The sequence below is a fragment of the Lithobates pipiens genome, unplaced genomic scaffold (genome assembly GCF_037356315.1).
Source record: "Lithobates pipiens isolate NorthernLeopardFrog02 unplaced genomic scaffold, aLitPip1_a1.2 Scaffold_3, whole genome shotgun sequence".
Lineage (NCBI taxonomy): Eukaryota > Metazoa > Chordata > Amphibia > Anura > Ranidae > Lithobates > Lithobates pipiens.
In genome coordinates this window covers 73,297,442-73,314,249 of record NW_027507790.1, presented here as the reverse complement: position 1 = coordinate 73,314,249, position 16,808 = coordinate 73,297,442, and positions in this window count along the sequence as shown.

The following is a 16,808-nucleotide window of genomic DNA, read 5'->3' as shown; positions in this document are numbered from 1 at the left end:
TTTTTTGCTAGAAAATTACTTAGAGAGTATATATATATATATATATATATATATATATATATATATATATAGGCAGAGTCCCACTGTATTTGCACAGCCGTCTTTCAAACATAATAGTTTGGAAATACACTTCAATGAATAAAAAAAAAAAGAAACAGTAAAGTTAACCCAATTTTTTGTATAATGTGAAAGATGATGTTACGCCACTAGAATCATGAGAGAATTGGGATCTTTATTCTAAGCAAAAAAATTGTGATTCTCATTTTAGCCAGAATGCAGCTCTACTATATGCATTCAACGCATGAAGGTAAAATACCTTCTTTGTGCAGATTCCCCCATTGATCCCCCTAATACTGCGATGTGCATGAGAGCAATGGTTCTCTCTATCCTCATTGGCTGAGACACAGCAGCAGGAGTTATTGGCTCCTGTGGCAGTCAATCACAGCCAGTGAGGAGGGAGCAAGCTGACTTATGGATACACAGTGGTGGCTTGGGAGAAAGCACCCATGAGTGCCCCCATAGCAAGTGGCTTGCTTTTGGGGGCACTCAGCAAGGGGGAAGGGCCAGGAGTGCCAGCAGGGGACCCAAGAAGAGGAGAATTGGGGCTGCTCTGTGCAAAACTACTGCACAGAACAGTTTTATTATTAAAACAAAACAAAAAAAAGCATGAACCTTTACTATCACTTTAACCATCTCAATACTAGACACTTTCTCCCCTTCCTGCCCAGGTCAGTTTTTAGATTTCAGCACTGTCACATACTGAATGACAATTGCTCAGTCATACAACACTGTACCCAAATACATTTTTTTGTCACTTTTTAAGACAGATAGAGCTTACTTTTGGTGGTATTTAACCACTTCCGGACCGCCACATGCTGATATACGTCCTAACTTTGAAGAGGGATATCTTTGTTATGGCAGCAGCTAGCTGCCATAACCCTGGTATCCTCTTCTTTGGTGGATGGTTTGACTTCTACAAGATAATTTATCAGCAGCAGGAGAGGTGCCCTCCGCCACTTACTGGAGCCGTCGGCAGTGGCGGAGGTGATCGGGTCCTTCTGCTGTCTGGGTATGGAGACGAGTGAGGGGAAGATGGTCCCCACCCATCTCCATACCACTGCAGGGCGGAAGCGACATCAATACGTCACTTCCACCCATACTGTAGCTCTTAAAGAGACTTTTTATTTTTTCAAATTACACTTTTTTTTATTGCATTTTTGTGTAAATATGAGATTTGAAGTCTTTTTGACCCCAGGTTTCATATTTAAGAGGTTCTGTCATGCTTTTTTTCTATTACAAGGGATGTTTACATTCCTTGTAATAGGAATAAAAGTGACACACTTTTTTAAAAGAACAATGTAAAAATAAAAAATAAAAAGGTAAAATAAATAAGAAAAACATTTTTTAACAAGCCCCGTCCTGCCGAGCTCGTGTGCAGAAGCGAACGCATACGTGAGTAGTGCCTGCATATGAAAACGGTGTTCAAACATGTGAGGTATCCTCCTGATTGGTAGAGTGATAGCAATAATTCTAGCCCTAGACCTCCTCTGTAACTCAAAACATGCAACCTGTAAAATTTTAAACATCATCTATGAAGATTTTTAAGGGTAAAGGTTTGTGGCCATTCCACGAGCGGGTGCAATTTTGAAGCATGACATGTTGGGTATCAATTTACTCGACGTAACATTATATTTCACAATATAAAAAAAAATTGGGCTAACTTTACTGTTGTCTTATTTTTTAATTCAAAAGGGTGTATTTTTTTCCAAAAAAGTGTGCTTGAAAGACTGCTGCGCAAATATGGTGTGACAGAAAGTATTGCAATGACCGCATTTTTATTCTCTAGAGCAGGGATATGCAATTAGCGGACCTCCAGCTGTTGCCGAACTACAATTCCCATGAGGCATAGCAAGACTCTGACAGCCACGAGCATGACACCCAGAGGCAGAGGCATGATGGGACTTGTAGTTTTGCAACAGCTGGAGGTCCGCTAATTACAGATCCCTGCTCTAGAGTGTTATTAAAAAAATGTATAATGTTTGGGGTTTCTAACAAAATAAAACAGTTTTTAACTTGTAAACAACAAATCTCAGAAAGAGGCTCAGTCCTTAAGTGGTTAATCACCGCCGAGTTTTTAATTGTTGCTATATAAATTAAAAAATACTAAAAATGTAAAAATAAAAACAAAAGCATTCTTTAGTTCTGTTATAACATTTTGCAAATAAATAATCCTTCTTCATAAATGTAGGCCAAAATATATTCTGCTACATTTCTTTGGCAAAAATAACCCAAATATTATTTAGTTTGTGTGAAAGTTATAGTCTACAAACTATGGTATACATATTTGAAAAAATTGATCAGTCCTTATGTGCTGCTGACTGCCTATATAATTTCTTGAGGCCCTGAAATGCTAGGATAGTACAAATACCCCCAAAAGGACCCCTTTGTGGAAGGTAGAATGTTTAGTAAGAGGCATGATGAGTTTTTTGAAATTGTAATTGTTGTCAGGATTTTTTGGAAAATTAGGAAAGTAAATATTTTTTCCCAATGTTGCCATTTTATAAAGTTAGAGTCCATTCACACAGGGGCAACTCAGATCCGACTTCAAGTCGCCCCAAGTCGCCTCAGGTCGCACAACATGTAGAAATCAATGTAAGTGAATGAGAGCCATCTTAATGCACACTACTGAAGTCGCTACGACTTCAGAAAAGGTTCCTGTACTACTTCAATCCGACTTGGAGGCGACTGGTACCCATTGATTTCAATGGAGGTAGCCTCCAAGTTGGATCTCCGTCTATACGGAGGCGACTCTCAGAGAATTATCAGCTCTCAAAAGGGTACTCCACACAAAATTTATAAAAAAAAATTGGCGTGGGTTCCCCCTCCGAGGGCATACCAGGCTCTTAAGTCTGGTATGGATTTGAAGGGGAACCCCCTACGCCGAAAAAACGGCATGGGGTCCCCCCAGATCCATACTAGACCCTTATCCGAGCACGCTACCTGGCCGGCCAGAAAATTGGGTGGGGACGAGCGAGTCCCACCCTCCTGAGCCATACCGGGGGGGCACGCGGCCCCCCCACCCCAAAGCACCTTGTTCCCATGTTGATGAGGACAAGGGCCTCTTCCCGACAACCCTGGCCATTGGTTGTTGAGGTCTGCGGGCAGGGGGCTTATCGCAACCAGAGGGCCCCCTTTAATAAGGGGGCCCCCGGATCCTGGCCCCCCACCATATGTGAATGAGTATGGGGTACAATGTACCCCTATCCATTCACCTGTGAAAAAGTGTAAAAAAAAAAAAAAACACACAAGGCGGCAAGAAGAACCGAAGAGGGGGACAAGACCCCCGAAGTCGGAAGAAGAGAACAGTGGCGAAGAAGAAAGCCGGGCTCCTCCGCTAGTGAAAGAGCTAGCAAAAGAGCAGAAGATAGAGGAGGAGTCTGGCGAGAAGACCCCCGAAGACGGAAGAAGACCCTCGGAGCTGTGCAATAAACTATTTTAACCCTTGTGTGTTGTGGTTTTTGTTTTACTTTTTTTTCACAGGTGAATGGGTAGGGGTACATTGTACCCCATAATCATTCACATAGGGTGGGGGGCCAGGATCCGGGGGCCCCCTTATTAAAGGGGACCCCTGGATTCCGATAAGCCCCCTGCCCGCAGACCCGGACAACCAACGGCCAGGATTGTCGGAAAGAGGCCCTTGTCCTCAACAACATGGGGACAAGGTGCTTTGGGGTGGGGGGCCACGCGGCCCCCCCTTCCCCAAGGGACCCCCCATGTTGAGGGCACGCGGCCTGGTACGGATCAGGAGGGGGGGCGCTCGCTCGTCCCCACCCCCTTTCCTGGCCGGCCGGGTAGCCTGCTTGGAAAAGGGTCTGGTATGAATCTGGGGGGACCCCCACGCCGTTTTTTTCGGCGTAAGGGGTTCCCCTTCAAATCCATACCAGACCTAAGGGCCTGGTATGCTCTTGGAGGGGGAACCCATGGCGTTTTTTTTTTTTAATTTGGCACCTTGAGAGCTCATTCTCTGATTGGCCACAGCAAAAGTCGCCTGGCCTGGGGCGAGTTAAAGTCGTTTTGTAAGTCACCCCAAGTCGTGTTCAAGCCGTGTCCAAGTTGCCTCAAAAAATCGTGTTGAAAGTCGTGTTGCCCCTGTGTGAACCGAGCCTTATTTCCCACATACAGTATAGGCATACTTAAACTAAAATTATGCATCTAAATTCCTGACTACCTAACACATTAGTGCAGGTCCTGGAGCACCAGGACAGTGGAAATATCTACAAAGTTAGCCCATTTTGGAAAGAACACACGCCATGGTATTTTCTGAATGGCATAGTGAGTCTTTTGAAAATCTAATTTTTCACCAAACGTTTTTGATAAATGCAGAAATACACAAAGTTGTCAGTTACCAAGATATTTCTAACACACTATGGGTATACTTAGAATTACACCCCAAACACATTCTGCTATTCCTCCCGAGTATGGCTATACCACATGTGTAAGACTTTTACACTGTCTGGACTGATTATGAACCAGTCACCTCTTATGCCCTGTACACACGGTCGGACATTCCGACCACAAACAGATTTTGTCCGAAACTGCTATTGCATACACATGGTCGGACAAAGTTGTCGGAAAATCTGAACGTTCGGAACATGGTGACGTTTGTTGCATACAATGGGACTACGTAAAGGCTAGTAGCCAATAGCTTTGGTCTCGTAATTTGATCTGAGCATGCGTGGCCCTTTTTCAGTCAGAATTCTTTACAAACGATCAAGGACGCTGTGAGTGGGTGCCAGTGATTAAGGACACTGTGAGTGGGTGGCGGTGATAGGGACACTGACTGACAGCACTGATCTGGTGACATTGTACTGCTGTGGCAGTGATTAGGGATAATGGCTGGAAGCACTGACATACAGTAATATCAGAGGCTCAGACAACATTTTTTTACTGCCCCCTAACCGCAAGTGTGAATGATCCCTGAAACTATGGCGAGTCTGATTAAGCTCTGGCTTGGGGAGAACACTGATGGTTTTCATGGAAGGATTATAAAGATAATTATTATTAGCATTTGCGCTGAGAAAATTTTTATTTATATTGCAGTTGGGCACATAACCGTTAATACACATGGAAGACACTGTGGAGCCATTTCCAATTGATTTGTATGGTGGAAGAGATTATTATATTATTATTTGTTTGACATTTTTTATGGTTTGTGCTAAGGAACAGAATGTTATTTAATTACGTTTTGGAACATGATATTGAAGGAGATGCGCTAGGTTTTATTTTAATGCACTTTAAAAAAAAAAATGCCATAAGCCTCTTTTGGCAAAAGAAAATAAACCTTGCTGATAGCCTTCTTTCCTTTGGTAATGTCTGCAGAGCATGTTCTACTTCATAGACTTGCAGATTGTTATCTGATCTTTCTGGTACTGGACAATAAGGATGAGCTCCGACGTGTTCACATGCTCCATGTGCAGAGCGCGCCAGGAAGTCGGCGCAGCGCTGCGCTAATCACATTCAGTGAGACATTGCCCCGATGCGCGGCTGCAGAGATCGGGCAATGTCTCACTGCCTGTGATTAGAGCAGCACTGTGCCGACTTCCTGGCGGGCTCTACACATGGAGCATGCAAACACGCCGCAGCTCATCCCTACTGGACAATAATCATCTAATATTGATGAGTACATTTAGTACTTTTTATATTTCTTTTAGTATGAGCTGAGAGATTTTGAAAAAAAAAAAAAAAGTATTGTACTATATTTTTCCAGTGTGATTTAGGGCTTGTATTGTTTTTTTTTATGTGGAGGGTGTTATCAAAGCTGCACCTTTACTGCAGCGCTAGCAGCTGGGTTCTTCGTTTCTCTATCACATTAAAGGAACAGGAATTCGGGATTTCACAGCAAGTTCTTCTGCAAAACAGCAAGCTGTATTAACCAAAGAAACAAAGCACCAATCTCTTTGAGCAAATATTCCTAACTTCTTTTTTCCATGAATGATAAAATGACACAATAGATAACCCAATCATATTGTGCATTCACTGAACGAATACAAATTTGACAAAGGCTGCCTTTGCATCTTGAAAAGTTTTTCAGAAGTGAGATGTTCTACTTTCATTCTAGTTCTCTGGGGAGCTTTTCTTAACCTATTGATTACTTTAAATAAGAACATCCATAGTGTATTGATTGCTGTCTTCTCGCTGTTCCTGGTCACAACAGGTGATATACGAAGTGCTTCATCATCATAATGAGAATAAACTGCCTAATTGACATCACCTCTGTGGTTGCTCAATGGTTTTGATTATCCTGAAGAAAAAGTGCCATCTATACAGGTTTTCTAAAGAAGGCTTAAAAAGTCAAGCCATACACTTTTTGTAGGTTGCTATTACTTATTTTATTGCTTAATAAAATTATACAACTGTTGCCCATCTGTTTGACTATCTCAGTATAAATTCAGTCTGCCTTATCATTTAATAGTGATTTTAAATGAAGTGGACATGTGGTCATTAAAGTAACATTTACTTACTTTGCAAGAGATAAAACCTGTGTTGTTTTCTCCCATGAACGTGTTTGTTTTTAATTCAATGTCAATTTATCCTTAACTGAAAATACAATCTCTAGTCTACATCACTTAATGAGCGGGAAGATTCAGGTACAAATAGATAACATCAAAACGGGGACAGTGAAAAATGGGTTTAAAATATAAAGAAATTTCAGAGATTTAATGAAAGGGTGCCAATATATCGAAAACAGGCTTGACCATTCAAACTGCATCTATAAGCAGTTTTTTTTTTTGTGGATAAGGTAAGGAAGGGTTAGAGCCCCCACAAAGGTTTATTGCTGTCTGTTTGCTCACTGCAAATGTACTCTGTGTTTTCTATTGACCACCAGTGGGACAAAAAGTAATGGGAAATGATAAACTTTACACATGTAGAGTAAATGAGAGAAAACATTCAAGCAAGGGCAAGTGTTCCAGTAACCATTATCTAAGAGGTAAGTTTTCCACTCTAGATACATTTCCTTGCACTTACTTTTGTGTCACTGGGGAAGGAGGGAAGATAAATATTTCCAACGAGACCTAGAAAAAAAACAAAAAACAATAAATTGCAAGGATTTCCATTTACAGCTGTACATTACAATTTTTTTTTAGCACCAATAAAGCTTATACACATAAACTACGTGCTATTTATCCTGCAGTATCCCTGCTCTACTTCAAAGGCTTCCAATTCCCAGAAACTCTGTACATACACTATATTACCAAAAGTATTGTGACACCTGCCTTTACATGCATAGGAACTTTAATGCCACCCCAGTCTTAGCCCCTATTCACATCGACACAATTTGTTAGGTCAATGACGGCAATAGAAGTGTTTCAATCGGTCCCTGCACTACTTTTGGTGACTTCAGGGGGACAATTTTAATAGACATGAACCCGCACAGATGTCTTTCAAGACGGCCCTGAAGTTGGACTGGAATGCGGCTTTGAAATTGTATGAGTTGAGAGGATGCTTATGGACCGTATCTTTCATACTTTACACCTTACTATGCTCTTTTTCCACAAACAATTGGAACCATGGTATGATTGTAGATCGTTATTTTGGGAACCTGTATCTAATTGGAATTTTGTTGTCACGCACAACCTTATGCTAAGGTGAAATTGTAACATGTAGCTCCTCTCAAATTACAGGAATTTTTAGTTTTGCCTCTTGTTTACTGCCATTATCTATGAAAGAAGAGGCTGTAAAACTAGCTTTTTGATATCTTATGTGTTGAAATGCTACTACTCCCTATTATAAATGACCTTGTGCGTCCTCCAAAATCATTTCTAATTTAAACTCTGAACTCCTGCTTTTTTGTACTCAAATGATCTGTCCTTCTGCTTATTGGAGTTTGGATTAGAAATGAGTTTGAAGGGACTATGCCCAAGCTCATTTCTATTCCGTGTCACTGCTGGTGTATCTCAGATCCATGCTCCCATCCACTGCATGCATGGACAGGTGCATAGCCTCAAACACGGACAGTACAGGCGTACAGATGTGAATGAAACCTTTGACAGCTATGTCACCCACATCCCATTGGGACCAGTGACTGTGTCCGTGCAACCAATGCATTCCAATAGATATGAATCGGACTGCCTAAAAGGAGGATGCATAAAACACCTGTACATCCAGTGCAGGCAAGCAAAGCCCTTTCATACAAATGTACAATTTGGCCAGTGAAAGAAACCACAGCATGGTTCCTACAATGCACTTGTCACCATGATCAAAGTAATATTTTTCTGCATATCCAGTGAAATATTCTGAAACAGATTTTGTTTCTAATTATTAAAACTTTTAATCTCCTAGTTATATGAGTAAATACATGCTCTGTGTTCTTCATTTTTGGAACTCAGTAAACTGACCAAGCACCAGTGTAAAAGTTACACTTCCAAGCACAAACTCAATTAACTTTGTCTACACACCATATCCATTTGAATATTATACCTTGCAGCTATCCAAGATACAGAAAGTGATTCCATACTTGAGCTTGATTGCCCTAAAATACTAGTTAGAAGTTGTTTGAAATGTACCACTGATGTTCTGGGAGAAATATATTTGTACTGTAATTGCAATATTCCTGACTTTATTGATTTCCCCCAAATAAGCTACGTATGAAGAGCATCTTATCAAAATCAAATTCTCCCCAGTTCACCTATCTGTGCCTACAAACCTTTGATTACTTAGGAAAAAACTACAATCCACGTGAAGTGCATGGAAATCCAAGAAAAAATTCATATATTGTAGTTCACTAATTCACTTAAATGTGATGGTTCTTTCAGGTTTTCTTTTTTGAGGCTTTTTCACTTAATTTTTACCTGGTGATCCCACCAGAAGCAGACTTCTTGTTTTAGGCTACTTTCAAACGAATGTTCTGATTGGGTTCGCCTGTATGTTTTTCAGGCGGACCCGATTGGAACCTACATTGTCCTCTATGGAGTGGTGGGTGAAAAAACGGACATGTGCCTGTTTACAGCCACATACTTCCAATCCAATGTAGCAAAAAAAAATGGAGGGGGGATCTATTCCCCTCTGTGTGGCCAGAATGGATCGGATTGCAGTCAGATGTAAATGGACAGCTGGCTCATTTACATCCAACTGCTGATATAGGAGAGCAGGCTGTGTCCATGTGATCTCTGTGTAAGCAGAGTGGGCATGGACATGTCATTCACCTGCTCAGTGGGGGATAAGTGGACAGATTCCCTCCTGAGCAAGTGGATCGCAGCCAGAGTCCATCCTGTGTGAAAAGAGCCTTAAGGTCTGTACACACGATCTGACTTTTTGACAACAAACATGTAAATTAGCTGTTTTGGAGCAACATTCGACTGTGTGTATGCTCCATCGGACAAACTTTTTCGGTTTTCATCTGACTTTTGTTGGCTGTGCGAATGGACAAACTTTCTGGCAACAAAAGTCAGATGGAGCAAAGTCTGATCGTGTGTACAGAAAACCATAGGACACACAATTATCGTGAGTATGAAGGCTCATACACACGATCAGACTTTTTGACAACAAACATGCAAATTAGCTGTTTTGGAGCAACATCCGACCGTGTGTATGCTCCATCGGACAAACTTTTTTGGTTTTCATCGGACTTTTGTTGGCTGTGCGACTGGACAAACTTTCTGGCAACAAAAGTCCAATGGAGCAAAGTCTGATTGTGTGTACAGAAAACCATAGGACTTTTGTACAAAGTAAAAACACGCATGCTCAGAACCAATGCAAAAGATCAGACAACAATACAGAAGTTGACCAAAGGTGGCGGTAAAGAGCAGATAAACCACATGATTTGGTGAAAGTTGGCTGAAAAAGTCCTGCCGTGTGTGTATGCAACACAAGTTCAGGGCCGAAGCCCATTGTACAAAAATCCAAGGGAAAGTTTGTACAAAGTCCTATAGTGTGTATGAGGCTCAAAGTACAAAGTACAAACAAAGTTCAAAGTACAAACACGCATTATCAGAACCAATGCAAAAGATCAGACAACAATACAGAAGTTGACCAAAGGTGGCAGTAAAGAGCAGAAAAGCCATGTGATTTGGTGAAAGTTGGCTGAAAAAGTCCTGCCGTGTGTATGCAATACAAGTTCTTGGCCGACGCCCTTTGTACAAAAATCCACAGGAAAGTTTGTACAAAGTCTGATCTTTAGGGTGACAACACCAACTCACTTTACCACTCTTTAGGCCCATACACATGATCAGACTTTTTGACAACAAACATGCAAATTAGCTGTTTTAAGGCAACATCCGACCTTGTGTACACTCCATCGGACAAACTTTTTCTGTTTTCATCTGACTTTTGTTGGCTGTGCGAATGGACAAACTTTCTGGCAACAAAAGTCCAATGGAGCAAAGTCTGATCGTGTGTGCAGAAAACCATAGGACTTTTGTACAAAGTACAAACATGCATGCTCAGAACCAATGCAAAAGATCAGACAACAATACAGAAGTTGACCAAAGGTGGCAGTAAAGAGCAGAAAAACCATGTGATTTGATGAAAGTTGGCTGAAAAAGTCCTGTCGTGTGTATGCAATACAAGTTCTTGGCCGACGCCCTTTGTACAAAAATCCACAGGAAAGTTTGTACAAAGTCCGATCGTGAGTATGAAGGCTCATACACACGATCAGACTTTTTGACAACAAACATGCAAATTAGCTGTTTTGGAGCAACATCCGACCGTGTGTATGCTCCATCGGACAAACTTTTTTGGTTTTCATCGGACTTTTGTTGGCTGTGCGACTGGACAAACTTTCTGGCAACAAAAGTCCAATGAAGCAAAGTCTGATTGTGTGTACAGAAAACCATAGGACTTTTGTACAAAGTAAAAACACGCATGCTCAGAACCAATGCAAAAGATCAGACAACAATACAGAAGTTGACCAAAGGTGGCGGTAAAGAGCAGATAAACCACATGATTTGGTGAAAGTTGGCTGAAAAAGTCCTGCCGTGTGTGTATGCAACACAAGTTCAGGGCCGACGCCCATTGTACAAAAATCCAAGGGAAAGTTCGTACAAAGTCCTATAGTGTGTATGAGGCTTTAGGCTTTAATAACATGGGGGAGATATTTTGTATCTACAAAGATAGTTGGGAACAATGCTAACTGATAACAGTCAGCACACACAATTATTGAATAGGGAAGTTTCACTTGCCAAAGAATACCCAATCACATGCATGGGGGGGGGGGGGGCATTGGATGATGGAAGTCAGCTGAGCTTCAACACATTCACTAAGGTCTGGGGAAAGATAAGAGCCTATTTTCCTTTAATAAATCAACCCTACTGTGTTTTATCATTCTGTAGCTCTTTAGAAAAATGGCACACTTGTAGAAAGCAGAAAGTCAGTTGTGACAAATGAGAGTAGGGATACAGATTTCAAGGGTTTTTAGGGGGCAGGTTGTTGAGTACAGACAGGATCAAGTCGGTAAGGTTGTTTGGTACATCAGAAAGTAAAAATATGGTGGGTTGTTGGATGTGAGGTTATAGCACATTTCTTGAGGCATGGAGCCCTTGAGATTCAGGTTGTATTCACACAGGAATTGACAGTTTTTGTAGCGCAGTCTGTTCCTGACTGTGGTAGGGGGCAGTGCGGTGCACGATGCAGCACATCACACACACAGCTCCCTTTTTTTATTTTTACAAACTTTATTTGAAGTGTAAAAAAAGTACACTTCATTCATGTCACTGTACAGCAGCATGATGTGCTGCTCTCTTGTACATTGGCATGCAGTTCTGTACAATGTGCTACGATAAAATGTAGCATGTCTGCGTTTTATTGCAGCATACTGTAGAGCAGCTCTGGGCTGCTTTGCAGTGTGAATGGAACATACAGGAAAGCGTTCTACAATGAAGTAAAAGGCTTGTCACTGCGCTATTTGTGAATTAGCCCTCGAAGTACACCTTAGAGGATCACATATGTACACGGCCTATTGGTCTCCATATACATTTTCTTACTCTTAGACCCCTTTCACACTGAGGCTCTTTTCAGGTGCTTTTACGCTACAAAAAGTGCCTAAAAATCTCACGAAAACCTATTTCCATTAAAATCAATGAATGCTTTCACATTGGGGCAGTGGGCTGGCAGGGCTGTGAAAAAATGCCTGTCTCCATTGAAATGAATGGAAAGCTTTTCAAAAGCGCCTGAAAAGCTCTTCAAAAGTGCTCAAATGTTTTACTGCCAGTTTAGAAGTGCCTCAGTGTGCAAGGGGACTAAAACAAAGACATATAAAAACATCAAGACAATAAATTAAGGTATCAATTATTCTTATTTATTTTAACCGTTTGCCGACCAACCACCATCATTTTACTGTGGCAGGTCGGCACGATCCCGCAAACCATCATAGCTATATATCGGCTCGCAGGATTGGGATAGCAGGCGCATGTGCCTGCTGCACAGCGGGGGTGCTGATGCTCGTGGCCGGCGGTTGTGATGACCGCTGGCCATGAGCGATCGTGAGCAGGAGACACAGAACAGGGATGAGTGTGTGTAAACACACACTTCCCTGTTCTGACAGGAGCAACAGATCATGTGTTCCTATTAGCTAGTAGGGATGAGCTCCAGCGTGTTCGCACACTCCACGTGCAGAGCCCGCCAGGAAGTCCGTGCATCGCTGCGCTAATCACAGGCAGTGAGACATTTCCCGATCTCTGCAGCCACGCATCGGGGCAATGTCTCACTGCCTGTGATTAGCGCGGCAAAAATATGTAGAAGAATACATATCAGCCTAAACTGAGAAAAAAATGCTTTTTTAAAAATAAAAATGGGGATATTTATTATAGCAAAAAGTACAAAATATTGTGGGGTTTTTTCAAAATTGTCTCTCTTTTTTTGTTTATGGCACAAAAAATAAAAACCGCAGAGGCGATCAAATACCACCAAAAGAAAGCTCTAAATTTTGTTTGGGTGCAGCATTGCACGACTGCGCAATTGTAAGTTAAATTGACGCAGTGCCGAATCGCAAAAAACGGCTAGGTCATTCAGCAGCCAAATCTTCCAGGGGTGAAGTGGTTAAAATGATTGCAGTATTAAAATTGTGTAAAATTGTGCACATATCCATCTTAAGTAGCAACTATTTTTATTATATCCAGTTCAAATACATCATGAAACTAGTGGCTTAATGCGTTTCAACAAAACAAGCCCCATGTGACCTAAATTGCTTTTCTCAAGAGGTGACCACGCAGTGGTGATACCTGCTGAGCCCACATAAGTCAATACCATCTGTAACATCCATGAGGAAAATAGGACAAACAGACATAGTTTATTTATGTTTTCTACAGTCGTAACATGACCTTTCCTACTGATCATGGTTTATGTTTTTCTTTTTTAATATTATGAATATGATTATGATATGAAATATTTTATATTTTAATGTAATATAGTTTATTTAGAGCTATATACTTTTAGCTAAATGTGTACATTAGTATACAAATAATATCAGTTTGTTATGGTTATATATATTTTTTTGTTAAAAAAAAAAAAAAGTGGCCCTCTATGAAATCACTAACTAAATAAAAGTGTCAGTTCTGCCCACAGCAGCCAAATCAAATGTATGGGCTAAGTTACATGAACAGTTTTAATCTCAAATAATAGGGGTTTTAACCTCTTTTTGGCAGTTAACTCATATGGAAACCATAAAAATCAATTAACAAATTAGCTGTTTGAAAACTAGCACTGGTTCACACCAGTGTGATTTGTCATGCGACTTAACAGTTCAAAATCACATGACAAGTCTCACTCCATTGCCGGCAATGGGACCGTTCAAATTGTTGCCACTCAAGTTGCAGCAACTTTGCAAAAGTTTCCTGCTCTACTTTTTTGAGATTTCACTGCGACTTCCATTGACTTCTGTTAAATTAAGTCACAAGACACAATGAAATCAAAGGTCCAAATCGCACTGATCTGTGGCTTTGAAATCACGCTGAAGTGGCACGATTTAAACCTCACCCCACCTTCACAACATAAACTCACCCCCCCCCCCCCCCCCCCCCCCCCAGTGATGCCTTTATTATTTAGACCATTATATCTACTTTGATTTTACTTTGTGTTGTGCTCCTGCCTGGGAGGCTTTACACGTGTAACATTGTTACTTACTTGACAAAGACATCATAAGGATCTATTATCTTTTTATATCACTGCTTTCAACAGGTGACTTACAACCTCACCTATTAATGGACCTTTTGATGTTGTCTTGTTGTTTTGTACCTTTACTGCACGATACAAAGTTTGCAATGTTCAATGTGCTCCAAGTGCTTTCTTGATGATGCAAATCAGTAAAAATTCTTGAACAAGAAAATCATCAGTAAAATTTTGTACCCAGAATTCATTTTCTAACCTGCCACAATGACAGGTCAAATATTCAAAACTGTACTGCTGCGAACACACGAGCGGAATTTCAGTCAGAAAAATCTTGGATGGTTTTTCCGACAGAATTTTGCTCAAGCTTGGCTTGCATACACACTATCACACAAAAGTTTGCTGAACTTTCGACCGTCAACGGACAACACTACGACGAGCCAAGAAAATGAAGTTCAATGCTTCCGAGCATGCGTAGGAATTTTGCGTGTCGGAATTGGTACAGACGATTGGAATTTCCGATCAGAACTTTTTCCGACTGAAAAATTGAGAACATGCGCTCAATCTTTTGTTGGCTGGAATTCTGCCAGCAAAAGTCTGATAGAGCATACACACGGTCGCATTTTCGGACCAAAAGCTCTCATCAGTCTTTTGCTGACCGAAATTCCGATCGTGTGTTCGCAGCATAACAGGAATGCAAATATTATTAGCTTTTATAAATACGGCACCCTACCCATAAATATAACAAAGTCACATGGGATCTGGTTTATCAAGCTGCTATAGCACATAAAAGTATAACTAAGTGCAACATTGTTGTTTGTTTGTTTTTTTGGTAAAGTGTAGAGGGTTTAGAACACTTCTCAGGCCGCGTACACACGCGCGGACTGTTTGCCCAACCTTGTTCGTCAAACAGTTTCGGCAAACAGTCCGCTCAAAATTTGCATGAGCGGACTTGCCCACACACGAGCGGACTGTTTCAACGAACTGTTTGCCAAACAGTCCGCTCAACTTTTGAAATGAACGGACTCGCCCACGTAAGGCGGAGGCAAATCCGCCCATTTCGAGCGCGTGTACAGGTAGGCGGGGCCCGCGAAGGAGACGTCGCGGGCTCCGCCGCCTGGAATGGGCTTAAAGGGGAACCCCAACGCCGAAAAAAATCGGCGTGGGGGTTCCCCCAAAGTCCACACCAGACCCTTGTCCGAGCACGCTACCCGGCCGGCCAGGAAAGGGGGGCGAGCGAGCGCGCCCCCCCTCCTGAGCCGTACCAGGCCGCATGCCCTCAACATGGGGGGGTGCCTTGGGGAAGGGGGGGCCGCGCGGCCCCCCCACCCCAAAGCACCTTGTCCCCATGTTGATGAGGACAAGGGCCTCTTCCCGACAACCCTGGCCGTTGGTTGTCGGGGTCTGCGGGCGGGGGGCTTATCGGAATCCGGGAGCCCCCTTTAAGAAGGGGGCCCCCGGATACCGGCCCCCCACCCTATGTGAATGAGTATGGGGTACAATGTACCCCTACCCATTCACCTGTAAAATAAAAGTACAAAAAAAAACACAACACAGGGAAAAAATATTTTATTGCACAGCTCCGGGGGTCTTCCGTCTTCGGGGGTCTTCTCGCCGGACTCCTCCGCTATCTGTGTGTAGCTCTTTTACTAGCGGAGGAGTCCGGCTTTCTTCCTCCCCGCCGCCGGCCTCTTCTCCCGACTTCGGGGGTCTTGTCCCCCTCTTCGGTTCTTCTGCCGGGCCACCGCGCCTTCTTGTAGCTCTTTTACAGGCGGTGGCCCGGTCTTCTGTCGCCGCTGCCTTCCGTTCTTCTGTCGCCGCCTTCGGTTCTTCTGCCGGGCCACCGCGCCTTCTTGTAGCTCTTTTACAGGCGGTGGCCCGGTCTTCTGTCGCCGCTGCCTTCCGTTCTTCTGTCGCCGCCTTCGGTTCTTCTGCCGGGCCACCGCGCCTTCTTGTAGCTCTTTTACAGGCGGTGGCCCGGTCTTCTGTCGCCGCTGTCGTCGCCGCCGCCGCCGCCTTCCGTTCTTGTTCTTCTTGTTCTTCTTGTTCTTCTTCTTCTTCTTCTTCTCCTGGAGATGTTGACTCGACGAGCTCTCCGGCCGGAATGCCAGAGCCGCGCTGTGCGGTCACTTATATAGTGACAATGGGGCGGTGTCACATGGTATATGTCACATGGGTTGGTCACATGGGTTGATGTCACATGGGGACTATGACATCGTAAGGGGGCGGGGTCACCATGTGACCAACCCATGTGACATATACCATGTGACACCGCCCCATTGTCACTATATAAGTGACCGCACAGCGCGGCTCTGGCATTCCGGCCGGAGAGCTCGTCGAGTCAACATCTCCAGGAGAAGAAGAAGAAGAACAAGAAGAAGAACAAGAACGGAAGGCGGCGGCGGCGGCGACGACAGCGGCGACAGAAGACCGGGCCACCGCCTGTAAAAGAGCTACAAGAAGGCGCGGTGGCCCGGCAGAAGAACCGAAGAGGGGGACAAGACCCCCGAAGTCGGGAGAAGAGGCCGGCGGCGGGGAGGAAGAAAGCCGGACTCCTCCGCTAGTAAAAGAGCTACACACAGATAGCGGAGGAGTCCGGCGAGAAGACCCCCGAAGACGGAAGACCCCCCGGAGCTGTGCAATAAAATATTTTTTCCCTGTGTTGTGTTTTTTTTTGTACTTTATTTCACAGGTGAATGGGTAGGGGTACA